The sequence below is a fragment of the Oncorhynchus gorbuscha genome, linkage group LG09 (genome assembly GCF_021184085.1).
Source record: "Oncorhynchus gorbuscha isolate QuinsamMale2020 ecotype Even-year linkage group LG09, OgorEven_v1.0, whole genome shotgun sequence".
NCBI classification, from domain to species: domain Eukaryota; kingdom Metazoa; phylum Chordata; class Actinopteri; order Salmoniformes; family Salmonidae; genus Oncorhynchus; species Oncorhynchus gorbuscha.
Genome location: NC_060181.1, coordinates 98,924,382 through 98,940,815, shown reverse-complemented (window position 1 = coordinate 98,940,815; position 16,434 = coordinate 98,924,382). Strand labels below are relative to the sequence as shown.

Here is a 16,434-nt window from a genome sequence, read left to right as displayed (position 1 = left end):
CCCATGACTGAAAGAGAGGCTCCTTTTGTAGGGCTAGCCCCTCCCCTCAGAACAATTAACCCTAATTAATTAATCAATTAACAATACAAACCTACATTTTCCATGAACTAAACATACTAAAGGATATACATTGCAACACGGTTTTAAACAATATCACAACATAACATTTACAACATTACATCACTACTGACAATATCTTTCAATATGCCCATATGCATTAATGAGCCATTTGGGACAGGCACTATAAAGCCAACCCAATTCCCTTAGCTCGGGTCCTTTTCCAGCATACCCGGAAGCTACAGAGATGGAGAGAGAGGAACAGAACAAACAAACAATGCGCCCATCCACAACACCGATAAGTATAATAATTATTGTATCTCTCAAATATGAACATTGACAAGTGTGAAATGCATGCACCAAGACAGAAGTTAATTTGTGTGTCGACCCACATTGTTAACTTATCTTATAATGGTGCAGGGAGGAGTGATGAATATGTGTGTGCGTTACATTACATTACATTTAAGTCATTTAGCAGACGCTCTTATCCAGAGCGACTTACAAATTGGTGCATTCACCTTATGACATCCAGTGGAACAGCCACTTTACAATAGTGCATCTAAATCTTTTAAGGGGGGGGGGTAGAAGGATTACTTTATCGTATCCTAGGTATTCCTTAAAGAGGTGGGGCTTCAGGTGTCTCCGGAAGGTGGTGATTGACTCCGCTGTCCTGGCGTCGTGAGGGAGTTTGTTCCACCATTGGGGGGCCAGAGCAGCGAACAGTTTTGACTGGGCTGAGCTAGGTAAGCTAGTTGAGAACAAGTTCTCATTTGCAACTGCGACCTGGCCAAAATAAAGCATAGCAGTGTGAACAGACAACACATAGTTACACATGGAGTAAACAATTAACAAGTCAATAACACAGAGAAAAAAGGGGAGTCTATATACAATGTGTGCAAAAGGCATGAGGAGGTAGGCGAATAATACAATTTTGCAGATTAACACTGGAGTGATAAATGATCAGATGGTCATGTACAGGTAGAGATATTGGTGTGCAAAAGAGCAGAAAAGTAAATAAATAAAAAAGCAGTATAAAAACAGTATGGGGATGAGGTAGGTGAAAATGGGTGGGCTATTTACCAATAGACTATGTACAGCTGCAGCGATCGGTTAGCTACTCGGATAGATGATGTTTGAAGTTGGTGAGGGAGATAAAAGTCTCCAACTTCAGCGATTTTTGCAGTTCGTTCCAGTCACAGGCAGCAGAGTACTGGAACGAAAGGCGGCCAAATGAGGTGTTGGCTTTAGGGATGATCAGTGAGATACACCTGCTGGAGCGCGTGCTACGGATGGGTGTTGCCATCGTGACCAGGGAACTGAGATAAGGTGGAGCTTTACCTAGCATGGACTTGTAGATGACCTGGAGCCAGTGGGTCTGGCGACGAATATGTAGTGAGGGCCAGCCGACTAGAGCATACAAGTCGCAGTGGTGGGTGGTATAAGGTGCTTTAGTGACAAAACGGATGGCACTGTAATAGACTGCATCCAGTTTGCTGAGTAGAGTGTTGGAAGCCATTTTGTAGATGACATCGCTGAAATCGAGGATCGGTAGGATAGTCAGTTTTACTAGGGTAAGCTTGGCGGCGTAAGTGAAGGAGGCTTTGTTGCGGAATAGAAAGCCGACTCTTGATTTGATTTTCGATTGGAGATGTTTGATGTGAGTCTGGAAGGAGAGTTTGCAGTCTACCCAGACACCTAGGTACTTATAGGTGTCCACATATTCAAGGTCGGAACCATCCAGGGTGGTGATGCTAGTCGGGCATGCGGGTGCGAGTTGGAGGCCACGGAAGGAGTGCTGTATGGCATTGATGCTCGTTTGGAGGTTAGATAGCACAGTGTCCAATGCCGGGCCAAAAGTATATAGAATGGTGTCATCTGCGTAGAGGTGGATCAGGGAATCGCCCGCAGCAAGAGCAACATCATTGATATATACAGAGAAAAGAGTCGGCCCGAGAATTGAACCCTGTGGCACCCCCATAGAGACTGCCAGAGGACCGGACAGCATGGCCTCCGATTTGACACACTGAACTCTGTCTGCAAAGTAATTGGTGAACCAGGCAGGGCAGTCATCCGAAAAACCGAGGCTATTGAGTCTGCCGATAAGAATATGGTGATTGACAGAGTCGAAAGCCTTGGCGAGGTCGATGAAGATGGCTGCACAGTACTGTCTTTTATCGATGGCGGTTATGATATCGTTTAGTACCTTGAGTGTAGCTGAGGTGCACCCGTGACCGGCTCGGAAACCAGATTGCACAGCGGAGAAGGTACGGTGGGATTCGAGATGGTCAGTGACCTGTTTGTTGACTTGGCTTTCGAAGACCTTAGATAGGCAGAGCAGGATGGATATAGGTCTATAACAGTTTGGGTCCAGGGTGTCTCCCCCTTTGAAGAGGGGGATGACTGCGGCAGCTTTCCAATCCTTGGGGATCTCAGACGATATGAAAGAGAGGTTGAACAGGCTGGTAATAGGGGTTGCGACAATGGCGGCAGATAGTTTCAGAAATACAGGGTCCAGATTGTCAAGCCCAGCTGATTTGTACGAGTCCAGGTTTTGCAGCTCTTTCAGAACATCTGCTATCTGGATTTGGGTAAAGGAGAACCTGGAGAGGCTTGGGCAAGGAGCTGCGGGGGGGCAGAGCTGTTGGCCGAGGTTGGAGTAGCCAGGCGGAAGGCATGGCCAGCCGTTGAGAAGTGCTTATTGAAGTTTTCGATAATCATGGATTTATCGGTGGAGACCGTGTTACCTGGCCTCAGTGCAGTGGGCAGCTGGGAGGAGGTGCTCTTGTTCTCCATGGACTTCACAGTGTCCCAGAACTTTTTGGAGTTGGAGCTACAGGATGCAAACTTCTGCCTGAAGAAGCTGGCCTTAGCTTTCCTGACTGACTGCGTGTATTGGTTCCTGACTTCCCTGAACAGTTGCATATCACGGGGGCTATTCGATGCTATTGCAGTCCGCCACAGGATGTTTTTGTGCTGGTCGAGGGCAGTCAGGTCTGGAGTGAACCAAGGGCTGTATCTGTTCTTGGTTCTGCATTTTTTGGGGTGTGCTTGACCTTTCATCTGGGGTGTGTTTGACCTTTCATCTGGGGTGTGCTTGACCTTTCATCTGGGGTGTGCTTGACCTTTCATCTGGGGTGTGTTTGACCTTTCATCTGGGGTGTGTTTGACCTTTTATCTGGGGTGTGTTTGACCTTTCATCTGGGGTGTGCTTGACCTTTCATCTGGGGTGTGCTTGACCTTTCATCTGGGGTGTGCTTGACCATTCATCTGGGGTGTGCTTGACCTTTCATCTGGGGTGTTTGACCTTTCATCTGGGGTGTGCTTGACCATTCATCTGGGGTGTGCTTGACCTTTCATCTGGGGTGTGTTTGACCTTTCCAATGCCGTCTTATTTTCTCTGACTTCCATTTGGTTTTAATCAACATTGATTTCTCACCTCAATCAATATCTGTCTTCTGATACTTCCCACCTCGATCAATATCTGTCTTCTGATACTTCTCACCTCGATCAATATCTGTCTTCTGATACTTCTCACCTCGATCAATATCTGTCTTCTGATACTTCTCACCTCGATCAACATCTGTCTTCTGATACTTCTCACCTCGATCAATATCTGTCTTCTGATACTTCTCACCTCGATCAATATCTGTCTTCTGATACTTCTCACCTCGATCAATATCTGTCTTCTGATACTTCCCACCTCGATCAATATCTGTCTTCTGATACTTCCCACCTCGATCAATAACTGTCTTCTGATACTTCTCACCTCGATCAATATGTCTTCTGATACTTCTCACCTCGATCAATATCTGTCTTCTGATACTTCTCACCTCGATCAATATCTGTCTTCTGATACTTCTCACCTCGATCAATATCTGTCTTCTGATACTTCTCACCTCGATCAATATCTGTCTTCTGATACTTCTCACCTCGATCAATATCTGTCTTCTGATATTATTCATCTCGGCTCCATATCTGTCGGCTGATCCTTTGGCGCCCCCTATCGGTATTTTGGCGCATTGACCGTGAGACCTGACCTTGGTTATAAATGGACCAATAGCTAATAGAGTAATAATAAAAACAGGTTCAACCTGACAGGTCAGGTATAAAATAAAAGGTTTGTTATGGTCCCAGTTACGTTATTCTCCAGGCCCTTTATCAGCTACAGAGATAAAACATTTGATGCGATTTGCACACCAGAAACACTTAAAATAAGGGCTGAGTTTCAGAAACACATTAAAATAAGGGCTGAGTTTACATTCTACGTATGGGTGGTCCCGGGAGGTTTGCTCTACCAACTGAGCGGACCTGACATTTTTATAACCATGTAAATCTCTCTTGGATAAGGTGACTTTTATCAATTTATTCACCTGTATTCACCCCCCCAAAATTAAATGCTAATTAGCTGCTAAGAACTACAAATGCCACGATGATCTGGATGAGACTGACGAATCGAGGCAAAGGTAAGAATCTCTGGATTTACCTATCTAATGTTCGCTAATGTTTGCTACATTTTCTAATGAATAAATTGACTACATTTCCTTAAATTGACAATTCTGTAAAATGTCTTGTGCAAGTTTTAAATGGACACAATACCTGTTAGCTAAGGTGTCAGCTAGAGATGGCGTGCAGGAGCATGCTGGGATTTGTAGTTTTGCACGATGTCTACTTTGATACTAATTAGCATTTTCAAATCAGAGTAAATAGAGACAAATATATTGATTAAAGTCACCTTGTCCAGAGGGATTTAGATGGTTATTAAGATTCACGCCAGGGTAAGCCTCTACATGAAACATAGCCCTAATTTTAAGTGTTTCTAAAATCACCTATATGAAAAATGTATGGTGGAAAAACAATTGGAATCATTTACCTGTTTGAGTGCTAGGTTTTATGGGTATTATGACACCTCCACTGTGGGACTCTATAGATGGGCTGAGTCTTTTGACCTTTAACCCAAATACTCCATATTTGTATGTTTTCCCTGATGTGGTCCGACAGGTCGTCTTGGTAACACATTTGCTTATAGTTCAACAAACCTTAAAGTAAAAGGTTGACGTATGAAATGGCCTTTACTCCAGTGTGGGGGAAAGAAATACGTAGGCTAGATTTGTTTCCAAACCAGTAGATGGGCATCGCATGCTCCCTCCTGTTCCTACACCTCTAAGGGTTAATAACAGACTCTTTGTCTGCCTCCCAAATGGCACCCTATTCCCTATGGCCCCTGGTGAAAAGACATGCACTATACAGGGAATAGGGCGTCGTTTTGGAAAGCAGCCTTAGAGGCATGTGCTTTACTAAACCCTGTACCTATTGTTAGTTCACAGTGACAGGAGGCTGGAAATGACACATCGTCACAGTGACAGGCCTTTCTTTAAACACGTTTTCCCAACAATGCAGTTGTTATAGAAACGGCGGACTGTTTAAGGCCTTTCACTGGACTGTTTAAGGAGGGTTTGACTGGTTCAGAGTTCAAAGTGCCACCGATGACGCATCGATAAGAATGCAGATGCAATGAGATGAAGCAGGAATCCACATAGTGGGTGTTATGTTCTGTTAATTACTGATGTTATAAATAATGAGATGAAGCAGGAATCCACATAGTGGGTGTTATGTTCTGTTAATTACTGATGTTATAAATAATGAGATGAAGCAGGAATCCACATAGTGGGTGTTATGTTCTGTTAATTACTGATGTTATAAATAATGAGATGAAGCAGGAATCCACATAGTGGGTGTTATGTTCTGTTAATTACTGATGTTATAAATAATGAGATGAAGCAGGAATCCACATAGTGGGTGTTATGTTCTGTTAATTACTGATGTTATAAATAATGAGATGAAGCAGGAATCCACATAGTGGGTGTTATGTTCTGTTAATTACTGATGTTATAAATAATGAGATGAAGCAGGAATCCACATAGTGGGTGTTATGTTCTGTTAATTACTGATGTTATAAATAATGAGATGAAGCAGGAATCCACATAGTGGGTGTTATGTTCTGTTAATTACTGATGTTATAAATAATGAGATGAAGCAGGAATCCACATAGTGGGTGTTATGTTCTGTTAATTACTGATGTTATAAATAATGAGATGAAGCAGGAATCCACATAGTGGGTGTTATGTTCTGTTAATTACTGATGTTATAAATAATGAGATGAAGCAGGAATCCACATAGTGGGTGTTATGTTCTGTTAATTACTGATGTTATAAATAATGAGATGAAGCGGAATCCACATAGTGGGTGTTATGTTCTGTTAATTACTGATGTTATAAATAATGAGATGAAGCAGGAATCCTGTTAATTACTGATGTTATAAATAATGAGATGAAGCAGGAATCCACATAGTGGGTGTTATGTTCTGTTAATTACTGATGTTATAAATAATGAGATGAAGCAGGAATCCACATAGTGGGTGTTATGTTCTGTTAATTACTGATGTTATAAATAATGAGATGAAGCAGGAATCCACATAGTGGGTGTTATGTTCTGTTAATTACTGATGTTATAAATAATGAGATGAAGCAGGAATCCACATAGTGGGTGTTATGTTCTGTTAATTACTGATGTTATAAATAATGAGATGAAGCAGGAATCCACATAGTGGGTGTTATGTTCTGTTAATTACTGATGTTATAAATAATGAGATGAAGCAGGAATCCACATAGTGGGTGTTATGTTCTGTTAATTACTGATGTTATAAATAATGAGATGAAGCAGGAATCCACATAGTGGGTGTTATGTTCTGTTAATTACTGATGTTATAAATAATGAGATGAAGCAGGAATCCACATAGTGGGTGTTATGTTCTGTTAATTACTGATGTTATACATAATGAGATGAAGCAGGAATCCACATAGTGGGTGTTATGTTCTGTTAATTACTGATGTTATAATAATGAGATGAAGCAGGAATCCACATAGTGGGTGTTATGTTCTGTTAATTACTGATGTTATAAATAATGAGATGAAGCAGGAATCCACATAGTGGGTGTTATGTTCTGTTAATTACTGATGTTATAAATAATGAGATGAAGCAGGAATCCACATAGTGGGTGTTATGTTCTGTTAATTACTGATGTTATAAATAATGAGATGAAGCAGGAATCCACATAGTGGGTGTTATGTTCTGTTAATTACTGATGTTATAAATAATGAGATGAAGCAGGAATCCACATAGTGGGTGTTATGTTCTGTTAATTACTGATGTTATAAATAATGAGATGAAGCAGGAATCCACATAGTGGGTGTTATGTTCTGTTAATTACTGATGTTATAAATAATGAGATGAAGCAGGAATCCACATAGTGGGTGTTATGTTCTGTTAATTACTGATGTTATAAATAATGAGATGAAGCAGGAATCCACATAGTGGGTGTTATGTTCTGTTAATTACTGATGTTATAAATAATGAGATGAAGCAGGAATCCACATAGTGGGTGTTATGTTCTGTTAATTACTGATGTTATAAATAATGAGATGAAGCAGGAATCCACATAGTGGGTGTTATGTTCTGTTAATTACTGATGTTATAAATAATGAGATGAAGCAGGAATCCACATAGTGGGTGTTATGTTCTGTTAATTACTGATGTTATAAATAATGAGATGAAGCAGGAATCCACATAGTGGGTGTTATGTTCTGTTAATTACTGATGTTATAAATAATGAGATGAAGCAGGAATCCACATAGTGGGTGTTATGTTCTGCTAATTACTGTATAAATAATGAGATGAAGCAGGAATCCACATAGTGGGTGTTATTACTGATGTTATAAATAATGAGATGAAGCAGGAATCCACATAGTGGGTGTTATGTTCTGTTAATTACTGATGTTATAAATAATGAGATGAAGCAGGAATCCACATAGTGGGTGTTATGTTCTGTTAATTACTGATGTTATAAATAATGAGATGAGATGTGGGTGTTATGTTCTGTTAATTACTGATGTTATACATAATGAATGAAGCAGGAATCCACATAGTGGGTGTTATGTTCTGTTAATTACTGATGTTATAAATAATGAGATGAAGCAGGAATCCACATAGTGGGTGTTATGTTCTGTTAATTACTGATGTTATACATAATGAGATGAAGCAGGAATCCACATAGTGGGTGTTATGTTCTGTTAATTACTGATGTTATAAATAATGAGATGAAGCAGGAATCCACATAGTGGGTGTTATGTTCTGTTAATTACTGATGTTATAAATAATGAGATGAAGCAGGAATCCACATAGTGGGTGTTATGTTCTGTTAATTACTGATGTTATAAATAATGAGATGAAGCAGGAATCCACATAGTGGGTGTTATGTTCTGTTAATTACTGATGTTATACATAATGAGATGAAGCAGGAATCCACATAGTGGGTGTTATGTTCTGTTAATTACTGATGTTATAAATAATGAGATGAAGCAGGAATCCACATAGTGGGTGTTATGTTCTGTTAATTACTGATGTTATAAATAATGAGATGAAGCAGGAATCCACATAGTGGGTGTTATGTTCTGTTAATTACTGATGTTATACATAAGTAATAAGAGCTAAGACACCACAGTGGGGGTTTTATTAACACAGACACATGATCCTTTTGTTCTTTATTTATTATTTGGGGAAAAAGGTAGAAACAAACATGTTAACATGTTAAGTGACACGTGCAAAAGGGATAAATAACTGAAATGCCTCTGGCTGGACTGACAGGAGTTACAGGAGAAATAGAAAGAAGAACACAAGAAAGTAGGTAAGCGATGGGGAGAACAAGTATTTGATGCACTGCTGATTTTGCAGGTTTTCCTACTTACAAAGCATGTAGAGGTCTGTAATTTTTATCATATGTACACTTCAACTGTGAGAGACGGAATCTAAAACAAAAATCCATAAAATCACATTGTATGATTTTTAAGTAATTAATTAAATTATTTGATACATCAGAAAAGCAGAATTTAATATTTGATACAGAAACCTTCGTTTGCAATTACAGAGATCATACGTTTCCTGTAATTCTTGACCAGGTTTGCACACACTGCAGCAGGGATTTTGGCCCACTCCTCCATGCAGACCTTCTCCAGATCCTTCAGGTTTCGTGGCTGTCGTTGGGCAATACAGACTTTCAGCTTCCTCAAAAGATTTTCTATTGGGTTCAGGTCTGGAAAACTGGCTAGGCCACTCCAGGACCTTGAGATGCTTCTTACGGAGCCACTCCTTAGTTGCCCAGGCTGTGTGTTTCGGGTCGTTGTCATGCTGGAAGACTCATCCTTCTTCCTCCAAACACGGTGAGTGGAGTTTAGACCAAAAAGCTCTATTTTTGTCTCATCAGACCACATGACCTTCTCCCATTCCTCCTCTGGATCATCCAGATGGTCAGTGGCAAACTTCAGACGGGCTTGGACATGCACTGGCTTGAGCAGGGGGACCTTGCGTGCACTGCAGGATTTTAATCCATGACAGCATAGTGTGTTACTAATGATTTTCTTTGAGAATGTGGTCCCAGCTCTCTTCAGGTCATTGACCAGGTCCTGCCATGTAGTTCTGGGCTGATCCCTCACCTTCCTCATGATCATTGATGCCCCACGAGGTGAGATCTTGCATGGAGCCCCAGACCGAGGGTGATTGACCGTCATCTTGAATTTCTTCCATTTTCTAATAATTGCGCCAACAGTTGTTGCCTTCTCACCAAGCTGCTTGCCTATTGTTCTGTAGCCCATCCCAGCCTTGTGCAGGTCTACAATTTTATCCCTGATGTCCTTACACAGCTCTCTGGTCTTGGCCATTATGGAGAGGTTGGAGTCTGTTTGAGTGTGTGGACAGGTGTCTTTTATACAGGTAACGAGTTCAAACAGGTGCAGTTAATCCACGTGGAGAACAGGAGGGCTTCTTAAAGAAAAACTAACAGGTCTGTGAGATCCAGAATGCTTATTGGTTGGTAGGTGATCAAATACTTATGTCATGCAATAAAATGCAAATTAATTACTTAAAAATCATACAATGTGATTTTCTGGATTTTTGTTTTAGATTCCGTCTCTCACAGTTGAAGTGTACCTATGTTAAAAAATTACAGGCCTCTACATGCTTTGTAAGTAGGAAAACCTGCAAAATTGGCAGTGTATTAAATACTTGTTCTCCCCACTGTACAGGGTCAGTTCCAGGGTCAGTAGCTACAAGAACCAGTATTTGATACACACCGAGGAACTTGAAGCTCTCGACCCGTTCCACTGCACCGTAGTGTTGTCAGCAAACTTGGATCATGGTGTTGGAGTCATGCTCGGCCTCAGTCATTGGTTAAATGGGACTAAATACACATTCCTGTGGGGCCCCCGTGTTGAGGGTCAGCGTAATCTGCCTGTCTTGAAACTAGATCCCAAAATGGCCCCCTTTCCTCTATAGTGCACTACTTATGACCAGAGCTCCAAGTAGTGAACTATCTAGGGAATAGGGTGCCATTTCAGATGCCTGGGTCTCTCCTTTGTTGTGTTACTGTTTCAGGATGGGTGAAGGTGGTTAGGGCTGTTGGTCAGACTGGAAGGGAGGGGTAATATCTGAGTTGCAACCACGGCAACAGAAACTCAGTGGTTGAGCTCTGCCTGTATAGAGATAAACTCTAGAGAACCTAGCAACACTTAGCAACAGCAACTCGGCAAACACAAGCATTAAGGACAGACAGACACAGAGGGGCACAGAGGCTATTCGCTTTTGACGACTCACATTCACCAGTTAACAAATTCAGTCAGTTCTATTTTAATGCCACAGCAGAATGGTAGAAAGCTCCTAGAAGAGAGCCTTTTCCATTAAGTTTTTATGCTTTGAAATGTGTGATTTAATGTTATTTTTAGTCAAATGACATACTTGTTTTTGTTTGTTTTGTAGAGACAGGGGAGTGAAACTGCTCCCCTGAGGATCTTTCTTCCTCGAAAGAGCAGGACTTGTCTGAGAGGACAGTCTCTAGAACAGGATTTGTCTGAGAGGACCGTATCTGGAGCAGGATTTGTCTGAGAGGACCGTATCTGGAGCAGGATTTGTCTGAGAGGACCGTATCTGGAGCAGGATATGTCTGAGAGGACCGTAGCTAACTGTTATTCCTTAGTGTTTTAAGAAGCAGCAGGGTTTTAGTCATGAAAGATATTGCTCTATCGCTACTCAGTCGAGGCTGTGGTCATGTTGTCCAGTCACATCTGGGCAGTCAAGATGGACGCCTGGAAGTCTACTTCGAACCTAAGGTAAATTCCAGGTCCTTTTGCACTTCATTCAGTCAGAAAGCAAGTTAAAGCACATTATAAAGCATTATATCTGCAGGCTTTAATTAAAGTGTTACCCTTTAAAGTGAGTTGATGAATTTATTGAAACTCAAATAACTATGACAATACAAATGTTTTATTTCTACATAGGACTACTATCATTGGAAGTCTCAGCCCTCCCTGCTCCGCTTATCTAAGAGTGGCCGTCTGCTGGGCGGGGAGGAGCCAGCGCTCCCTAAAACCTACAGCACAAGACAGGGACCCCTCTTCCTATACTACCAGGAAATGGCCATGACGTCACCGTTTCTGTCATCATGCCCCTCAGTGTCAGAGGACATCAGAAAGAGGCAGGCCTCCCAACATTCCAGACAGGAAGTGGAGCTCCAGCTGAACACTCTGCGGGACCTGACGGGAGCCATACTGGCTTATGGGAAAAAGCAGGTAGAGCTCAGCCAATAGGAAGAGTTTGGGGCAACAAGCGGGTAGAGATAAGCCAATAGGAGACGTCTGGTCCCTGATTCACACTGTCGGGCCAACCTGAAACGTTCTGTGCTGGCATGGATCATTTAGTTTCACATTGTCCATCAATTCAAACTGAATCATTTTTGTTTTGGAACTCACACACAAAGAGGTTCTCATCTCTCTACTCATTTCCACTGAGCTCTTCTCATAAGGAGCCAGATAGAGTTCAACCATAGCCCCATTGTCATACTGACCAGTGTTTAGCCCACAGGGAGAAATGGAGAGTGGAGTTGTATTTCTCATTCATGTCTTACAATCCCAAATGGCTCACTATTCTTTACATAGTGCACTATGGTACAGTACCTGGGCCTGGTAAAATAATTATCTCTGTCTCTGTCTCTGTCTCTGTCTCTGTCTCTGTCTCTGTCTCTCTCTCTCTCTCTCTCTCTCTCTCTCTCGGTCTCTCTCTCTCTCTCTCTCGGTCTCTCTCTCGGTCTCTCTCTCGGTCTCTCTCTCGGTCTCTCTCTCTCTCTCTCTCTCTCTCTCTGTCTCTCTCTCTGTCTCTCTCTGTCTCTCTCTGTCTCGCTCTGTCTCTCTCTCTGTCTCTCTCTCTGTCTCTCTCTCTGTCTCTCTCTGTCTCTCTCTCTCTCTCTCTCTCTCACTCTCTCTCACTCTCTATCTCTGTCTCTCTCTCTGTCTCTCTCTCTCTCTCTCTCTCTGTCTCTCTGTGTGTATGTAGCTGACGGTAGTAGTGGGACAGGTTTAGAGATATATGTGTGTATGTAGCTGACGGTAGTAGTGGGACAGGTTTAGAGATATCTGTGTGTATGTAGCTGACGGTAGTAGTGAGACAGGTTTAGAGATATCTGTATGTATATAGCTGACGGTAGTAGTGAGACAGGTTTAGAGATATCTGTATGTATATAGCTGACGTGGAATGGCTAGAGACTAAGAAAAGAGAAGACACCCACATGAAAAAACTGATGAGATTATACATGCTGAGGATTCTACTCAAATCCTTGGGTTTGCCCCATGAGGGTTAAATCAGACAATTAGGTGTGTTTTTGTAGAGCTAATCCTTGGGTTTATATCTGCCCCATGAGGGTTAAATCAGACAATTAGGTGTGTTTTTGTAGAGCTAATCCTTGGGTTTATATCTGCCCCATGAGGGTTAAATCAGACAATTAGGTGTGTTTTTGTAGAGCTAATCCTTGGGTTTATATCTGCCCCATGAGGGTTAAATCAGACAATTAGGTGTGTTTTTGTAGAGCTAATCCTTGGGTTTATATCTGCCCCATGAGGGTTAAATCAGACAATTAGGTGTGTTTTTGTAGAGCTAATCCTTGGGTTTATATCTGCCCCATTAGGGTTAAATCAGACAATTAGGTGTGTTTTTGTAGAGCTAATCTTTGGGTTTATATCTGCCCCATGAGGGTTAAATCAGACAATTAGGTGTGTTTTTGTAGAGCTAATCCTTGGGTTTATATCTGCCCCATTAGGGTTAAATCAGACAATTAGGTGTGTTTTTGTAGAGCTAATCTTTGGGTTTATATCTGCCCCATGAGGGTTAAATCAGACAATTAGGTGTGTTTTTGTAGAGCTAATCCTTTTGCGTGAGGTACTGCTCCGCACACAGACCCCTTCCCCCACTCAACGTCATAGAGAGATGTAGAGTTTCCTTGTAGGCCTATTTCGCCAAGGAAACTGTGAAGCCTGCTGTCTTTTTCTGCTTAAGAGTATTTTATTGAAGAATGTGAAACACTGTTGTGTCATGCTGTTCTTTATATGGCCTAAAATAAATGTGTTCATTTGGGCAGAATGTCATATAGGTTTTATAGCAGACCAAATTGGATCTTATTAAAGAAGGACATTTCAATAAATAAAAAACAACAACATTGTGATTTTAAAGACACAAAGTAACAACAGCCTATGATTAAAGGTTAGGCTATACTGGTCTAGATATATTGAGGTCGCAAGGAGAGAAGCCTGGAGACCCAGGAAGAAACCGACCAATTTCCATACATAGCACGCCGTTTTGTCGATAGCTACAATTGATAACCTTCTAAACCAATTTTTTTTAAAGTGCCGCATCAGAAGAATCTGGACCTTTTCAGTCAATCCTGCTCCGGTATAGAATGTTCGGTATTGTTTCCAAGACTACAATAAACGTTCTGATTGTGATGTGATGTTTTTTTGTGTGTCTTTTTTTAATGGTAGGGTAGATAGATATGTTTTCTACTAAATGTTTTCGTAAGTCATTGTATTTAATGAACTTCAAAGTGCTTTTCTTAGGAGGGAGTTGTTTGTGCGCAGGCAGCTCGAATTTAATTTGATTGACAGTTCTAGTTGCCAAGTGACGGATTTTAGTGTTGACTTCTGTAACCGGAAAATCCTTGGTTTCATGCATGTTAACATCAGAAGCCTCCTCCCTAAGTTTACTTTATTCACTGCTTTAGCACACTGATGTCCTTGCTGTGTCTGAATCCTGGCTTAGGAAGACCACCAAAAATTCTGAAATTTACATCCCCAATTACAACATTTTCCATCAAGATAGAACTGCTAAAGGGGGCGGAGTTACAATCTACTGTAGAGATAGCCTGCAGAGTTCTGTCCTACTATCCAGGTCTATATCCAAACAGTTTGAGCTACTAATTTTGAAAATCCATCTCTCCAGAAAAAAGTCTCTCACTGTTGTATTTTGTTATAGACCCGTCTCAGCTCCCAGCTGTGCCTTGAACACCACATGTGAATTGATTGCCCCCCACGTATCTTCAGAGTTCGTACTGTTCAGTGACCTAAACTTGGACATGCTCAACACCTCGGCAGTCCTACAATCTAAACTTGATGCCCTCAATCTCACACAAATTATCAAGGAACCTACCAGGTACAACCCCAATCCTTAAACATGCGCACCCTCATAGATATCATGCTGGCCGACTTGACCTCTAAATACACCTCTGCTGTTTTTTCAACCAGGATCTCAGCGATCACTGCCTCATTGCCTGCATCCGTTATGGGACGCGGTCAAATAACCACCCCTCATCACTGTCAAACGCTCCCCAAAACACTTCTGCGAGCAGGCCTTTCTAATCGGCCTTGCCCTGGAAGGATATCGACCTCATCCCGTCTGTAGAGGATGACTGGTTGTTCTTCAAAAGTGCCTTCCTCTCCATCTTAAATAAGCATGCCCCCTTCAAAAAATTAAGAACTAAGAACAGCTATAGCCCTTGGTTCACTCCAGACCTGTCTGCCCTTGACCAGCACAAAAACATCCTGTGGAGTTCTGCATTAGCTTCGAATAGTCTCCGCGATAAGCAACCTTTCAGGGAAGTCAGTCATTTCCACCTGGCTACACCAACCCCAGCCAACAGCTCTGGACCTCCCGCAGCAACTGGCCCAAGCCCCCCCTCCCCCGCTTTTCCTTCACCCAAATCCAGACAACTGATGTCCTGAAAGAACTGCAAAATCTGGACCCCTACAAATCAGCTGGGCTAGACATCTGGACCCCTACAAATCAGCTGGGCTAGACAGTCTGGACCCCTACAAATCAGCTGGGCTAGACATCTGGACCCTCTCTTCCTAAAATGATCTTCCGCCATTGTCGCAACCCCTATTATTAGTCTGTTAAACCTCTCTTTCATATCGTCCGAGAGTCCTAAAGATTGGAAAGCTGCCACGGTCATCCCCCTCCTCAAAGGGGGAGACACTCTAGACCCAAACTGTTACAGACCTATATCCATCCTGCCCTGCCTTTCTAAAGTCTTCGAAAGCCAAGTGAACAAACAGATCACCAACCTTTTCGAATACCACCATTTACCACCAAACCTTCTCCGCTATGCAATCCGGTTTCCTTGCAGGTCACGGGTGCAACCCAGCCACGCTCAAGGTCCTAAACGATATCATAACCGCCATCGATGAAAAACAGTACTGTGCAGCCGTCTTCATCGACCTGGCCAAGGCTTTCGATTTCGTCAATCACCGTATTCTTATCGGCAGACTCAACAGCCTTGGGTTCTCAAATGACTGCCTCGCCTGGTTCACTAACTACTTCTCTGATAGAGTTCAGTGTGTCAAATCGGAGGGCCTGTTGTCCGGACTTATGGCAGTCTCTATGGGGGTGCCACAGGGTTCAATTGTCGGGCTTTTCTCTGTATATATCAATGATTTCGCTCTTGCTGTGGGTGATTCTCTGATCCACCTCTACGCAGACGCCACCATTCTGTATACTTCTGGCCATTCTTTGGACACTGTGTTAACAAACCTCCAAACGAGCTTCAATGCCATAAAACACTCTTTCCGTGGCCTCCAACTGCTCTTAAACACTAGTAAAACTAAAGAATAAAGACTTAGAATATGTGGACTAACTATAAATACCTAAGTGTCTGGCAAGACTGTAAACTCTCCTTCCAGACTCACATCAAGCATCTCGAATCCAAAATCAAATCTAGAATCGGCTTTGTATTTCGCAACAAAGTATCCTTCACTCATGCTGCCAAACATACCCTTGTAAAACTGACCATCCTACCGATCCTCGACATCGGCGATGTCACTTAAAAAATAGCCTCCAACACTCTACTCAGCAAATTGAATGCAGTCTATCACAGTGCCATCCGTTTTGTCACCAAAGCCCCATATACTACCTACCACTGCGACCTGTACGCTCTCGTTGGCTGGTCATTGCTTC

General features: G+C 42.1%; 1 protein-coding gene across 1 annotated transcript in view; it reads left to right on the top strand.

Moving 5' to 3' along the window:
- Positions 1–10,689: 10,689 nt before the first annotated feature.
- LOC124044309 (trichohyalin) overlaps positions 10,690–16,434 on the top strand; it is an 80,694-nt gene continuing 74,949 nt past the window's right edge. The window contains exons 1-3 of the transcript XR_006840470.1: positions 10,690–10,779; positions 10,921–11,270; positions 11,439–11,729. The gene's annotated coding sequence lies outside the window, so the exon portion shown is untranslated. The remainder of the gene's footprint in view (positions 10,780–10,920; positions 11,271–11,438; positions 11,730–16,434) is intronic.